Raw genomic sequence first — 16,622 nt, 5'->3', positions numbered from 1 at the left:
GAGGACAGATATTCTTGCATGAACATTTTCTATATGTGTATATATTGCTGTCTGAGCTTTTCATCTAGGTTGATACTGTCATGTGATGTGCTGAGCTGGGCTTTTCTTTTGAGGGCTAAGACTTCTTCAAGAGCCTTTTTAATTGATGGAATCTGTCCTGTCAGATTCTATGGCTTTTCCATCACTCATGCCGTTCCGGGCTTCACTTTATCTGTCTTTTCCCTCCAACACCTTCTTTTCTATCGCTGCCAAATTCTCTTTTAGACTCAGCTCAAACTGAGCCTCAAAGAATAGAAAATCTCCTCCACTTTTAAAGGAGGAAAAACCTCTTGTCACACATGAAAGAAGCGTGTCGACTTGAGAGGTAGATTGAGCGATAAGTCCTCATCTGACCATAAAAGTAGCGGCTCGGGATGTCGACTGAAAAGTGATATATTAAGTGTAATATTTCACTTTCTCATGTTACTCTCTCAGTCATCTATCGCTGCTTCATGCAGACATTCCTGAGCTGTAACCCTCACTGTAATATCTTTCAAGATGAAGCTGTATCTAGTTTCTGAATGAAACACTTTCTTTATGGGCTTCTTCTCCATCTGCTTTTTGTCGTTTTCCATTTCTAAATCTCAGATCGTTTCTCACGGATATTTATTTTTCTAATATGTGTTCCCACTGTCTTACTTCTCTGTCTCCGTTTCTTGATTGAGGAGGTTTGCATACACACTATAAATATATTCCTGAAAATAACCAAATTAGACTGAATCATTTATGTGCTGTACAGTAATTTAAACTTAACTTAAGCAATAATATAATTTGTTTGACAATCAGGTTAATGTCAAGGATGTGTTGTAGCTACAGGAAACACCCTATTAGCGCTACAGAATTATAAATAATGAATGAGTGCGTAGGTGAGCATGCACAATCAAATCACTGAAGGCAATCAGTCTTTGGTGTATATATGCCACATTTCACAGCTCCAATCTGCAATTAAAAAGACTGATGATGAAACTTGGCCCATTAATTGGGTTATGCTGCCTCAGATTTATGACATAATTTGATATAACCCCTCTGAGGTGTTTACATGAGAGTTTTAATAATCAGAGTAGTGCCGTGATCCTATAACCTCATTTGTTTCTGGGACTTCTACATCATAAACAAGATCAATAAGTACCTAACAAACATTGCGTACAATCTAGCACCTGTAAACTGCCCTCTAGAGGATTATCAGAGTGATGCAGGAAGTAGAGCGTCTTTGTTTACAAAAATTCAAAATGGCTGCCTCCTTGTCGCGTTGTCACTTACAAAAGCAAGTCATTTTGCTAATATTGAGAAAGTTGTGGTAAGATTTGTACTTCTACCTGCATTTTATGCTAAACAACACTAAAAGTGTTAATGCAAAAAAATGCAACATATCAATATAGTAATTATAATATGCACGTGTATAATGTACAATATACATTTTATGAGTATAGTATACACACTTAAATTATATATTTGATATTTGAAATATTATCTTAAAATATAGAAAAATATATATTTTTTAAATTGCCGTGAAAACTGAATGTATAATTTATGATACAAACAGAAAATATAGTTCAAATTCCCATCAGCGTTTTTTGCATCCGCCCATGGGGGATCGCCCCACCAGAGGGTGATGTTGTACAGAATAAGTTATAGACTTTCTCTATGTTCATTTCTCATCATATTTTGAATGAAAATCTCTTCTCTAGAAACATATTGTTTTGTAGTGTGTAAATTTGTGTTTTATGCCTGATGCTGCTTGCTCATTTCCACTTGGAGAGGCCCTACTGCACTTGTAGCACTTGGAAGACAAACCATATGTGAATGTGTGCACGCTTTTAACTTGAACTTTCAGATTATGAGTTGGGCCTAATGGCCAGTACCCCTAGATGCACCCCATTGATTGATTTGAATGGTGCAAGGATGTACACGTCTTGCTAGCTGATGAATTGTGTGGATCAGTACGATTTAGCACTTTACCCCCCGAGCCAAAATTTTAAATAAAACATTTGGGGACCACATCGACCGGAGTACTTAATCATATCTCAAGAAGAAAGAGATAAAAAAAAGAAAAAAGAAAAAAGAAGATCATTCAACCATGAGCGGTTCAAAAGAAAAACTTGGCTTACTTCTAGCATATCAAAAAAAGTCTAGTTCTGCTTTCTATGTCTTCTTTTGAGAGGGGAAACTGCCTGCAAGATTTAAAGACTTGAGACATCTTTCAGAAAAGCTGGTAGAACACAAGAGTTATGCATTGCATGTGGATAATGGCATCAAGTTAGGGTTACTGGGAACAACGAATGTTCTTCTCAGCTTGGCGGTGAGTATACATTGGTAACAGCAATCGCAGTGTCTCTGCTCTCTCACTCACACACAGTTTATTGATTGTGACAGTATGAATAAATGTGACATATCTATGGTATGTTTGGATTGCATTATCACATTTTCTTGTATGATTATTACCACCAGAATTTTCATGCCAAAATCGCCACTGAAAATTACATAAAGTATTTTTTTTTCTATTCTTTCAAAAGGTTCAATAAGAAACTCAATTAAAGTATGTAGGGAATTTTTTGATACGTGTTTGATGTGTCAGGCTTTACAGGTTCAATCCAGTGATAATAAAAATGTTATTTTTGCACGTCAACTAAAGCGCACAGATGTCTTCCCTCCTCTCTCTCCACATTTACTTTCTCCTCTCCCTCTGCAAGATTTGCTTCTTCTGCTAATAACCCCTTCTTATTTTTTTGCAATTTTGACATTTACAACCAAGAGACAGGGATTTCAATTTCATAGCAATCCCCACTTTTCTTTTTTGCCTTTCTTCACCCTCCTGTAAAGTGTGAAATCCTGTTTGTTAATTGATTGATTTCAATTCAAATCTCGGAGCGGAATGATTACGCAGTAACTGTGTGTGTGTGTGTGTGTGTGTGTGTGTGTGTGTGTGTGTGTGTGTGTGTGTGTGTGTGTGTGTGTGTGTGTTTGCGTATTTGACACTGTGTGCATCTGTGTGTGTAAAAGAGAGATAAGGAGAGTAGAAAAATGAGAAGAGCAGAGGAGGAGGGAGTGGGCACACCGGTGCACGATCTGTGATGATAGTCACCTCATTAAATCTGAGAGAGTGAGTGCGTGTTAAAAGTCTTAATAAATAATAACCGTATTAAGTGATCAAACCTGCAGTGGTGTTATGCGTTATGGTTGCGATGAGGGGCCATACTCTGTGCCCTGCCGTTCTGTCACACAGAGCAGAAGGACAATCCCACCGAGCCATAAAAACTGAAATCCCAAAACTGACGTGATTGGAAATGACAGCGTGATGCACATAACTGTGAGCCGAGACACGCACTGCTCTCTCAGTGCTCACATGTTTAACAAGCCATGAATATGCAGAATTTTTTAGTCACAAGAGGATCTATCCATCCACATACCTGTAGATGATGCAGGCGCAGTCCCTGCAGGTCCCACAGTTCTCAATGTCCTGTCCGGTCCTATATGAATGTCTTCTGTTGAAAAGCACAGAGATGACATATCAGGGGTAAAAAGAAGCGTTTTGTGTGTGTGTGTGTTTGTGTGAGCCCACATAAACATGTTCAAGTTATCATTTCCCTTGTTGAATCAAATTTCTGGCACACACATCTGTGCAAATACACCAATCTAATTCTCTCCGCAATCACCCATGATCATTTTTTAATGAACGATACCCCTTCCAACCGGTTCAGGCTGTTACGTAAACCATGAGTCACTACATCACTCCAGGCATAAAACAATGCTTATGAGGTAAAAGTCAAGTCTGCATGCATTAGACTTAGCCCCATCAGTGAATTCTTATACTGGAACACGCAAGATACGTCTTTTTATGAGACAGAGGGCCGTGCAGTCAAATGTTCAAATGTCTGCAAAGTATAGTGTTAGCATTAGTGTTAAGAGTGTGTTTTGGATTACGCTGCTCAGATATCAGTCAAGCCTTTCCATGGATCCATAGACACACATCCATCCGTGTCCATCTCTTACCATCCATCAGTTCTCTCGTCCCCACATCATGTACTATTTTGGTGCGATAAGGCGGGAGAAATTACTAAGCAGCTTACAATGTCGGAAGCAGATTAATTAAAGACTTGATGAGAATGGTAAAGGGTTTACACAGTAAGAGGCATAACGCATCTGAAACCACCAACATGATGAAAGCCAAATGCTGATTCTCATCTACCCCTGCCTGCTGCATACATGCATGAGGAAAGAGCTGCTGCGAAATGGGTGCAACTGGGCGTCAAAAACTGCTCCCTGTGGTGTGACATGACATAAATTCTTCAGCATATGAAGAGTTAACATGGAAATCAAGAGTTTCATGACTGACATGAGACTTCATAAAAATAAATACGGACGCTCCTGTGCCTTCTGTGTTCAATCTGGTGTTCATTTTTTTATGTCTACTGCTCTCCCTGCTGTTTTGGCCGCTTCTCATTCTTACCGTATTTACATTGTTTTCAGTCCGCATGTTGCCAAAGTATTTACAATACTTACAATGCTGGGATTGGCTATAAATAGAGGAGTTGCATCCAAGCAATGCTTAGGAACAACAGCCATCTCTGTAATATTCACAGCACATGATGGAGGAAGGTTATCACCGCTGGGTTGTGGATATCCCTTTTTGAAAAATATCTTGCCTACAACAACACACTTGTCTATTCCACTCCCGGAGAGAGAATGCATATATTAGTGCAAAGGTATGATCACATCATAATGTCTGCCCCTCTTTTGTTTTTGTGTGGAGAGAACCGGAATCTCACTTGAGAAATTAACTGTCTGGGAATAAAACAGCAGGCACTTAGGCTACATGCTGACATTTACTTTCCAGGTCTCCAAAATACCAGGCACTCATAATTAACGGAGTCCCACTGTTTGTTCTTCTCTCCTTCCCTGTTTTCTAGTTCTTTATATCTATCTATCTATCTATCTATCTATCTATCTATCTATCTATCTATCTATCTATCTATCTATCTATCTATCTATCTATCTATCTATCTATCTCTATCTGTCTGTCTGTCTGTCTGTCTGTCTGTCTGTCTGTCATCCATTCATCCATGAAAAGGCCGATGACATTTAGCAGCTAAAGTGCCAGATATTTCCCTCAGGAGTTGGTGGAGACCAAAAACAGAGCTAAAAGAGAGGGAATATTGGATGTAAATGTATCAGGTGGACTCAAAAACGACTCAAAATGAATTATTATGTTGCTCCGTAACTGGTAAATGTGTAAATAGGCAAATGTGTAAATAGGCAAGTTTGCCATATCCACAGTGGTTTAACGATTACAAGTTGAAACATACTTCTGTTTTACTTTTTGTGACAAAACCATTGAAAAAGTAAATCTTATTGTTACAAGAAAAGGTTATTATTAATCTGAAAATAATGTGGCAATACAACAGGGTATATATTTAATAAGGGTTAACAGAAGACTGAATGTTAAAGTTAGCCACAGACTACCAGATGGCTTTTCACACTACACTTGACTTGGCCCTGAGCTGAGAGCCCCGTTAGCCCTGGGTTTATAGCTCCATTAGCTAACGGCTTCCAGTCATTTCACATTTACAACACCAAATTTGGGACACTTCTCTTTTGGCCCAGGGCTTTCACACAACATTGAAACCCAGACAAACCCCTTACAAAACCCTTGGGCTATGCAACATTCACAGTGCTGTTAACGCCACGTTTGAACACCATCTTGGACATAAGTTGCAAAAAACAATACTGTGATCCTGGGCCATCTGATGTTTTCAACCTTTAATATGTGAAATGTGTTGTGAAAGTTGACCCAGGAAAAGTCTTACCAAAGTTAACACTTGCGACTGTGTAGCCTCAGACTATCCCCAACCTTTCAATTTTGTGAATTGAGTTTAGAGCAGTTTTCAGATCAAGATCCAGATGGCTCTTTTTTCACTGCCCAATGAAATTGTTGCAATGTAACTGTGTGCCTACATTTTGTTGCAGTGAGCCCTGGAAGACATTTCAGTCAGGCATATTCAAATACTATGAGATGGGATTTTGTAAGTCACAGAGGCAGTTATTTATCTTTCATTATGGTAAAATTACTCAGTTCACGTTACAAAATAATCTACCATGAATATACACTTGCACGTATTTGATGAATAACGTTGCATTGCAACCCTGTAATTTTTTGCTGGAGCTCTCTGCACACCTGGCACTCTTGGCACCTTCACTGTGTCAATGGGTTGCATGAAGTCTATCTAAATGTGGCCATAGGTCAGCCGAGGACTAATTAAATGCAAGAGTGAAAAGCCTTCAGTGCAGTTTACGTCAGTAGTTGTATGTTTATGATCTTATAGTAATAAGGGAAGCATGCTATGGTGTAATGTGGTATGTATAACGACCTGACAAAGGTCTGATTGAGCTCAAAACACTGTTGATTAAAATAAATTTGTGGTCTGGAGTCAGTGTGCAGGCATTTCCTTTTTAAGTCCTACAATGTAAACTGTAGACCAAAATGAAATATTGCCTCACCCGTCTCTTTCGGCTTCCTTCTTCTCAAGGTCTTGAATGACATCCAGCAGGACCTTAATGGTGTTCTGGCTGGTCTCCAGGACCCCCTCCAGGCTTTGGAGCTGAGTCTGCAGGTTACGAATATCATGCAGGGGTCCGTTGGGGCCCAGGAGCTTTTCTGTCACCCTGGATGGGTCCAGTTTACACCTGGCGCCAGAAACCAACCCTCCCAGAATTTCCTGTACCTGTCTTAGTGTGTCAGCCTGGGTGGCAGTCAGGGGCCCAGCTGTAGGCCGCTCCCCAGAAGATGAGCAGCCCCTGGCTCCAGAGCAGCTCTGCTGGTTTGGAGGGTATTGGCTGTTGGGGGTGTTGGGCCTGGCGTTGGGTCCTGAGCAGAGCATTTTGTGCAGCACCCCAAGCTGAGCCTGGGCTGAGCTGAGACAGCTGGACTTAAAACAGGCCTTGGCAGGAGAGGAGGAGGACTGCCTTTCTCCCTTCATCACAGCAACTGGCGGAGTTTGAGCTCTGTGCTTCAGAGAGCTGGCTCTCTCACAGAGCTTGGGCGAGTCTGTACATTTTATATCTTCCTTTTTCTCCTTCTCCCCATCTTTATCTTTCTTGCCGGCCTTGCTGTCTGCCCTGAGCATGGGTGTTCGGATTGCAGGACCTGGTGGTTCACTTCCCGTTTTGCGTGGTGTGTAAGGTGGAGGTGGCGGGGGCGGAGGTGGAAGGCGAATCCCCCTCTTATCCTGAGCGTTGTAGGGCGCCTGAGAGGGGGGCGTGTATGGTGGTGCAGCACGAAATGTGGAAGAATAAAGAGGAACAGCTTTAGTTGGTGTTGCACAAGTCTGTGCATTTGGAAGAGTGGACGAATATGTTTTCACAAGTGGAGGCGGAGAAGTGCAAGTTTTTAATTTGGGGACTGGGGAGGAGTAGGGGGTAATGCCTGTGTTGGCCGAAGAGGTATTTTGCCGAGCTTGACATGGAATGTTGCAATGAGACACAGTTTGTATAAGAGTGGTATAAGATGGTAAAGTAGAATTTGGGTGAGGGGCGTGGGGACTAACCGAATGTGTGGTAGAGTAATATGATATGGAGGTGCATGACAGGGCAGTTTGAGTTACAAATGTACATGGTGTGGCGTTTGATGCACTGTGTGGTTGTTCATGTGTTACGCTTAGGGTAGTGGTTGAATGTCCGATGGGGTCAACAGGAGTTATATTAGGTGTAAACGTTGGGGTAGGGGTTGAATGTCCGATCGGGTCAACAGGAATTATATTAGGTGTAAAAGTTGGGGTAGGGGTGGAACAGGTTAGGGGAGCTGATGACACTATGCTTGAGATAGGGGAGGAGCAGTTTTGGCTGGGGCATGATGGTGTAGTTGAAGAAGGACTGGAGCAGACAACAACTGTGCTTGGGGTTGTCGGTGGTGACACAACAGTATAATATGGGATAGGGTGTTTGGCAACAGTGGATGCAGAAGTAGAACAAGGAATGGACAGTGCTATGGATGGAGGTTGGGTGATGCAAGCTGACTTGGCTGGAGAGGAGCAAGGTGGTTTAGCGCAGCGTTCAGGGGTCTGTGTTGGTGCACTTGCGGGTGGGGGAGAGGTACAGTAAGGCACAGTAGTTATTTGGGTGGTGGGAGGGTCTTTAGTCTCAGTGGGGGACACAGGACTCTCAGATTGAATTTGCATTGAGCTCAGTGATATTGTCAGAGGTGGGGAAGCACAGGGGCTGCACATTCGTGTCTGGGTGGTGCAAGGTTCATGATTTGGAGGAGCGTGACATGGAGAGTCTGTTTGTATTTGAGTGGTGCACTTTTCCGCATTTGGAGGTAGGGTCGGACGAGAGTTGCTGATTGGAATTTGAGTTGTGCATTGTTTGTCACTCAAAGGTGGAGATTTATGCTGACTCTCAGTTTGACTTTGGGTGGTGCAATACTTAGAATTTTGAGTTGGGGAAGGACTCTCGGTTTGAACTTGAGTGGTGCAGAGTTTGGTGTTTGAGGGGGGCGGGGATGTACTTGGGCATTCGGTTTGAGTGGGAGTGGTGCAGTAGTGCACTTCCTTTCCAGGATCACTTGTTGTCCTATTGAGCCGCTTTCTCCTCCGGACCACCGAGGGGGTGGTGCTTCCCTGACGCTTGGGGCCATCTCGACAGGATACCGCGGAACAGTGAAAAGGCTCAGTGTTGTGAAGCACTGAAGGGGGACAGCTGTGCCTGGAGTTTTTTACCAAACTAACAGCTGATTTAATGTCTGTCCTGGAAACTTTCGACCTCCGTTCCACCACAGCTCGATCCCCAGGCCCAGGAGGACCATTCTGGTCTTTGGACCCAGACCCCAACACATGGTTGTGCGTAAGGTACTCGTCTTGAGAGTCATGTTCGTCATCCCCATCCATGCCCACTGAGTCCCCGAGGCTGTGGCTACGTGTATGGGTGGAAGAGTGGGACTGGGGCTTTTTCAGGCATGGGGACGTCTGGATGGCTGTGCTGGTGCTCGTACTGGGCCTGCGTGTCATTGGCAAGGTCAAGGAGTTAGTCTGTGGTGGTGCCCAGCACCGACGTGTAGGACCTGGCGTCAATGGATGAGGAGGGGCCCTGGCTAAGAAAGCCGCAACCACCTCAATGGTACTTGCCATGTCCCCACGCACAGCCCCCACCACAGAGGTTTGGCCAGGTAGACTGTGAGTCCGGAGCCCATCCCTGTCAGTCCATGGCTTGGGGGACCTGCTGCCGTGTTTGCGAAGAGGATGCGGGCTGTCACAATCCGTGGCAGGCCTCGGATGGCTATTGTTTTCTCCTGTCCCACTGTTGCCACTGCTGCTGCTGCCATCCTCCAGGTCTTTAAAGCGGACCTGGTGGGTGCGGTTGCGGCGGCGCTTGAGGCGGCTCTCGATATCCGGGGAGTCTCGATTGAGCAGCACAGAGCGCACAGTCATTGTCCCGGGCAGCTTGTCCGCCAAGGTGCTCTTGCCGTTGGTTTGGCCTGTGAGCAAGTGGTTGGGCTCTTTGCTCACCATTTCTCTTGTCTCTCTCGCTCCCCCAACATCCACAGGCTCTGCAGGCAGTTTGATGTTGTGAAGGCCTAGTTGTGTCAGTACTTCAGCAAGGAAAGAGATCCCCCCTTTGCTTTATAATCATTATAACAGTAAGCGTAATTGAAGTAATTGATTGGTAACAACACATTGTAGTGACAGTTCAGTGAAAATGTGACTGAATATTTCGCACACTTACAAAAACGGAAATATTACGAAGGGAAGAGACAATATGAGCTGTCCCAATAGATTGACTGAGTACCATTCATCACAGACAGACTGTATAAGATTTTTTTTTTAGGATTGTGTGCAGCTGCTGAAGTTATCTCAAATCTATACACCAAGGACTTCCTTTGCAACCAAGATTGTCCTCTAGAAAGGATGGGTTACCATATTCACAGTTCAAGGTGTAGTAATATTAAGCACAGCAAGTATAGATCACTTTGATAAATTCCAACCTCTTTCAGTTAGCATTTATCTTACCCTTGTACAAAAATAAATATATGCAGCATCAAATTCTCATTGATAAATGATAATGTGAGAAATGTCCACACACTCCCATTTCTTCTGAAGTTGTGCACTTGTGCTCCTTATTTCTCTTTAGCTTTCTTTGGAGACAAACTCTTTGCTTGGCTGGAGAGGTTACCGGGAAATAAGCAGGGAGGAAGGAAATGCAACCTGTCCATCCTTTCTGTGTCCATCACATTGGCTTGTCTTCTTGGCAGACCCTCCTTCTCCACTTGCTTTGTCCCCTGGGCCCTCAAGAGATTGGATGGACAAAGTATGGGATGGGCCTGAATTCTTCCCCATAGCGGCCTATCAGTTTCAACTTTTTTTTTTCTCCCTCCCTACTTTCCTTTTGATTTTATCACTCTTTTCTTTCCGCAGCTCTTCTCTCAGTGACTCATTCTCTCATCTTTGAAGACAGCGTGGAATTCCTGAAAAGAGCAGAGAGATAAAGAGAGAAATAAAAGGAGTAAGAGACTGTAATTGTTTCCATATTATTGCATTTCCACTGAAACACAATGGGCTTGCTCCTCAGGATAATGAAGGAGATATAAGACAGGCAGCTATTTTAAAAATGCATGAGAGCGGGGTCATCACAGAATGGAAAGACGACGACATCAATTCAGAAAAAGTAATGAAAGGATGTCGGTGGCAAAAAAAACCCCCAAAAACACAGGGTATATCATCAGCACTAGAAGGCTATCCACAAAAAACAAGTGAGAAGAGATTGTAATTAAGGCCTATTCACATTGGCTGAAGGGGATACTTTTACATCTCTCTCTCTGATCCTCTTTCCTTATATGAAATCTCTGTCTATTATTCCTGCTCATGGGCACACACACTGTGACTGTTATTCCTTATATGCGTGTGTCTTACAGATTTTTCTTTTCCTCCATGTTTAACAGTCTGTGGCCCTGTTATCAGTCCTTGATGATCTGCCATGGTGACATCCTTTCTGATTCATCTGGTCACTGTGTGACAGCCTGTCTGCCTCGCTGTATTTAGTAGTATGTTCTCGTCAAACTAATTCTGCGGCCTGTTTTTGAAGATCTGCGGCCTTGATACGTATGTATATATATATCACTTCCACTTCCTGTCTGCCACTGGCAGTCGGGCGTGATGCTGTCGTTTGCCTTGCACGATCTATGGATCTGTGCCTTGTTATCTCCTTGTGATAGCCTCTGACACTGACAAGCCTGGGCTAATTCTGTGTGCGAGTGTGACTGGCCGTTGCTCTGTTCCCCTCTCCACTGTGGGAGGGGTAATTAGTGACTCCTTCACAGCTCCCAGGTTATTTAGGGAGAGAGATACCCGAGGGGCTGCCACTTTTATTTACGTCCACTGTTTTCCTCTATTTCCCTCTTTCTTTCTCCGGCTCTGAAGAGCAAGGATCTTTGTCACAACCACGCCCCCACCGTCAACCCCCTTTAAAAACATGGTTATTAGGATTAATTATGATTAAAGTCACAGCTGACAGAGCCTTGGGGGGAAATATCAACCATACACACTGAGATATATTAATGGATTTAGAAACAAACCACGGGATTCCTCCTCATTTTACTTTCTTATCGCTGCAGTGTATACAGATGAGCTGCTTATGATTCACACAGGAGATAGTACACTAAGGGGGACTGAATCCTGATCTACAGAGGCTTTAAAACAAAAGCTGATGTTTACCTATAGCATATAATCGATCTACGCTATCCGTTTGACCTTGAAGATTTTCTTCCTGGATAAAATCACATTTCCACTCCTCCTATTTTTTCATTACTATCCCATTTCATTCCGGCCGTCAGTCTTGCTGCCCATTTCTTGTAAAAAGCACTCTGCTTTAAACATTCACCCTGACAGATTTTCCTCTGAGTTTCATCCACCAGTCGCAGGACCATTACCTTAACTCATTCTATGGGATGTCATCCTGGTCCTACCCTCTTTCTATCTTTCTTCCTTCTGGCCTATCTCCTTTTTCACCAATGTAACTTATATCTCTCCTTCTTCCTCCGCCACAATCTTCCCCAGCTGCCTCTTTTTGCCCCCATTTCCCCTCCTCGCCACAGAATCCTGCCTCTCGGTCCGCAAACTACCTTCAGATCAAAATTTACGCTGACACTTTAATGAATCCGGCCCCTCTTAATGCTGCATGGGGCTCAGTCCTGTGGCTGAGGCCAGCTCTTTACCACATGTGACATTTTCATGTTGAGCTTTATTGGCAGACAAGAGATAAATCACCAGGCAGGAGGAGGAAGGTGTGCAACGGCATAATGCCACCGAGGGTTATAACTCTTTTTGGTTATTATTTAAGATTTACCACAGCCGTGGTGCTGCCTACCTTTTGGAGAAGGCTTTACTGTGAATATAGGCTTCTATCCTCTTGCCTGTGTGTGTGGTTGTATGATGTGCATCTGTGTGTGCGTGTGATGATAATGCTAAGGTCACATCTGATCTCCCTACGCTAAGCCGTGCTGACTCTGAAAAAACATATCTGATGCATTCAAAACACAAGAAGCCGTGCGTCTGGTTGCGCAGATCTAATAATATTCTGATTCTTTCAGGGATGCTGAGAATTGCATCCATGCCAATAACACACCTCTGGGTCTCACTGTGCCGAGGAGGTGGAAGGTGCTGTGAATTGAATTGTTATGTAAAGGCGTGTCAGATCGGATTGTCTAGGCACACTTAAATTTGTCAGACAGGACTGAGTAAAAGGGAGGCACGGAGAGGAAGAGGAAGGAGAGGAGGTAGACATGCTTGGTTATATTTAGAGATGCTATGAGACATATAGCAAACTGAGAGGAGTAGGAATCTGAATAAGTAGGAGGGAGAAGAGGCGGAGGGAGACAGACAGGCGGAGGTAGGGGGAAACAGGAGGGAACAACCCCTAGCAGCAGAGGAAATGTCATGGTTAGGGTTCAGTGGAGTGGTAAATCAGGAGCATCAGCGTGTCAGGGCATTTAAGGGGGAACTGGAGAGGAACTAAGAAAAGCTATATGATCAGTTATTGGCCCTGTGAGCAAAAGGAAGGGTAAGAGTTATACCTGCACTCTGTCAGAGGAATTTACCACACAGTCAGCTCGCAGAACAGATGTAAAGTGCAAAGAGCCTTTGTGCCGTTTGGATTCTTGTCTAAAGAAATCTAAAATTCAGGAACACCTCCTTGAGAGTTGCCCGTACACACACACATTTTGTTAGGTAAGCATTGTGTGCAGCAGAGCACAGCACGGCAATGTGTCAAACAGGGGGATGTTTAGTTTTATTTGATACAATAAAACCAGCTAGCACATTAAAAAATGCAGATGTAAGCACCATAAAGGACTTTGTGGGCACAAAGATTTGTATGTAAAAAGATCCACATGCATTCATAAGCAATGCTGAAGCAGAGGTCGGCCACAGCATAGCTTTAACAAATTGTATTGAGAAATAAGCAAAGTAAGTAAAGAAAAGCAGCGCGTAAGTAGAAGGTGTTACCTTCACTGGTCTGGGATCTGCTCTTGAGAAAATGAATATCTTCATTGCTGATACCCAAAGCTGAAACAGTGTTACTGATGCAGCTGCTTCTGACTGATGCAATCTTAAGCCTGATCATGCTCAACAGCAAATTAAATTACGCAAACAAACACAAATTAAATTACAATTTTTAATTCATTATAAACCCGAGGCAACACAGTGAACACAGCCATTGTTATTCCTGTCAGACACCGGTGTAGAACTGTAGCGGCAAGATGTAAATGATGAATAGTTTGTTTATGAGTGCACTGCCATTTAGCTCGGCCAGTTCCAGTCAAGCCGGCCAGCCATATTTCACCAGGCACTAACTGCAGAATTGAACAATCTGCATCTACAAACAGAGAGCTTGGAATGTTCTAGTGTTTGTTTGTTTGTTTTCTATCCCAAAGAAATAAAGTGGTAATCGCCATGGCTGAGCGTTGAAGGAAACATGGAAGTGCCATAAGGTGCATTTGGCCTTGATAACCAAGACAGTTACTGCAACTACTGGTGGACAACACAGCGGAGCATTAGCAGCTAAAATGGCGTTTCCTCAGGAGTTGTTGGAGGCCAAAACAGAGCTTAAATAGAGTGAATGTTTGACTTAGATTCACCAGTCGGCCACAAACACGGCTCTAAATGAATGATAATGTTGCTCTGTAACTGCTAGATGTGCAAATAAGCTAGAATTTTCTAGTAAGTTTTCCATGAACTTAAAATTGTATGATATGTTAGTGTTGTGTTGACAGCTTATTTTCACTGCTCCAAAGTAACCTAACAATCAGTTATTGCAGATTTAAGAACATGAAAACATGTGTGTTTAAGCTAAGAGGTGTTAGCCTGTCCTGCTATTTCATCTCACCATTTATTTCATGTCTGTTTGATTTACTGAAAAATACGGAGAGGTAGACAGCAACACAGAGGAAGCTCGCAAAAGAGGTTCATATGTCGTAATGAAATCTGTGCGGATTACTTAAAAGAGTTGGTGCACTCAATGCAGCTTTGTATTGATAGACAGTTGTACAAATAAGTCTCTGGTTTAAAGTAAGATGTTTTAACATATATATAGTAAGCATAAGTCTTATTGTGCACAACTTCACTGTTGGGCTGTGAAAACATTAATGCTCAGTATCTCAGGACTGTTCGACAGACTCCCTAACTTTGTTGGTGTTTGCAGGTTTTTCGTTATTTCAATTCTCCACTGTACTGCTCTTCATGAATTTAACTACAGAGGATACACATACTTCAAGGTTAAACACCACTTGCACTGTCACACAAACAAACACAAATATCAGCTTGCAGAGCCCATGGCCAGCTCATCACTTAAGACGACAGTGCGGCCACCCTTCATGTTTCAGTTTCCTTAAAGGGTGGCCGGATTACTTCAAACTTTTAGAGTGCGGGTGCCAGAAATGATTTGTTCCATCTGTCCTCTTTTGACCAAAATCCTATGCCTATATGAAATCCCTATATCTAGGCCAATGGATTGTGATAAGCAAACTTAGCCAACTGTGAACAAATCTGATGATGTTTTAGTATCTGTGAAAGACAGCCAGAGTAAACATTGTTTTCTCTCAGCATCCTAATTGTCTGGTTTCTCTGGCTGGTTAGTTCTTTTACGCTCTGTTTTTTTTTTTTGCCTCTCTTCCAAGGGGTTCAGAGGTGAAATAATCCAAAGGTCTCTGTATGAAAAATCAGCAGCCAAACACAACAAGTGACTTAACCGACATGTCCAGTGCACAGCAGCCCGCTACATGTAGGTACATACAGCGCGGTCTGCTCCCTGCGGGTTACTCTCTGCTGGGCTGACGTGCTGCAAAGTCCCTGTCCAAACTAATGTCCCAAGAGTACATCATAGTGCGTAACCTATAAAGCCAAGATGCTGTCAGTCCAACGAGAATACCTGGCCAGCAGACAGACAGATTCACAGAGCGTGGAGAAAATAGAAGACAGTAAAAGTTTAAGAGAGGGCTACATCAAGTTCTGTTGGGTAGAGAGAGAAAATTAAGTGGTGGAGACAGAAGACAGATTTATGAGCAAGGTGGAAAAAAAGGATTAAATGGTAGGCAAGTGGAATTTGGGAGATGGAGATAGCTGACCCCTTCAAACACACACACTGATGAGATAAGATAAAAAAGAAATATAGTGTAGTGGAGGGCAGAGTGAGTGAGAGAACAAGAGCAAAAGAGCTTGTGTGACAACAGACAGGATTAACAGCACAGCATTTCTTCACACAGCAAATGTGCGTGTGTGTGCAATGTGCACCTGTGCGTGGTGAGTGCATGCAAGTGTATTTGATGGCGCATATGCATGCATGAGAGTGCATGTGCAATTGCATTTGTATGATGCTTGTCGATTCAAGATTGCTATGAGATAAGTTAATTGCGAAACATGAAGGATAGTGTTAAAGCACATTAGTATCTTTGAAACGCATTAACAGTGTCGCACATTACTTGAAAATTAAATGCCAAAACAGTATGCATTGGACCTTGCTATGACACACACACACACACACACACACACACACACACACACACACACACACACACACACACACACACACACACACACACACACACACACACACACACACACACACACACACACACACACACACACACACACAGATCCATACAAATGGAATTCCCTCGCTCAGTGCCTCCTCCTCAAACTTTCTGCGTACACCCCCCACTGCACAAACACACACACACTCCTGCTCATGACAAAATATGCAATGAAAGCACGCTGCTGGAATCTGCAAAGCTACATCACTGACAGACCAATCTAAGCTCCTCACTCTTTAAAGCTTCGCATAAAGCTGCACAATCTCGGAAAAAAACTCCCACACCTGCAGTAAAAGCAAATCCCAGAATCCAAACACACACGTACGATTCCCTTTCACTAGAATTCACACACACACACACACACACACACACACACACACACACACACACACACACACACACACACACACACACACACACACACACACACACACACACACACACACAGGCACAGTATGAGCACATGAACACACCCCCATTGTCAAAATAAATATGTGCACGTACACACAAACAC

Source organism: Anoplopoma fimbria, chromosome 14 (genome assembly GCF_027596085.1).
Source record: "Anoplopoma fimbria isolate UVic2021 breed Golden Eagle Sablefish chromosome 14, Afim_UVic_2022, whole genome shotgun sequence".
NCBI lineage: Eukaryota > Metazoa > Chordata > Actinopteri > Perciformes > Anoplopomatidae > Anoplopoma > Anoplopoma fimbria.
This window is presented reverse-complemented; position numbering follows the sequence as displayed.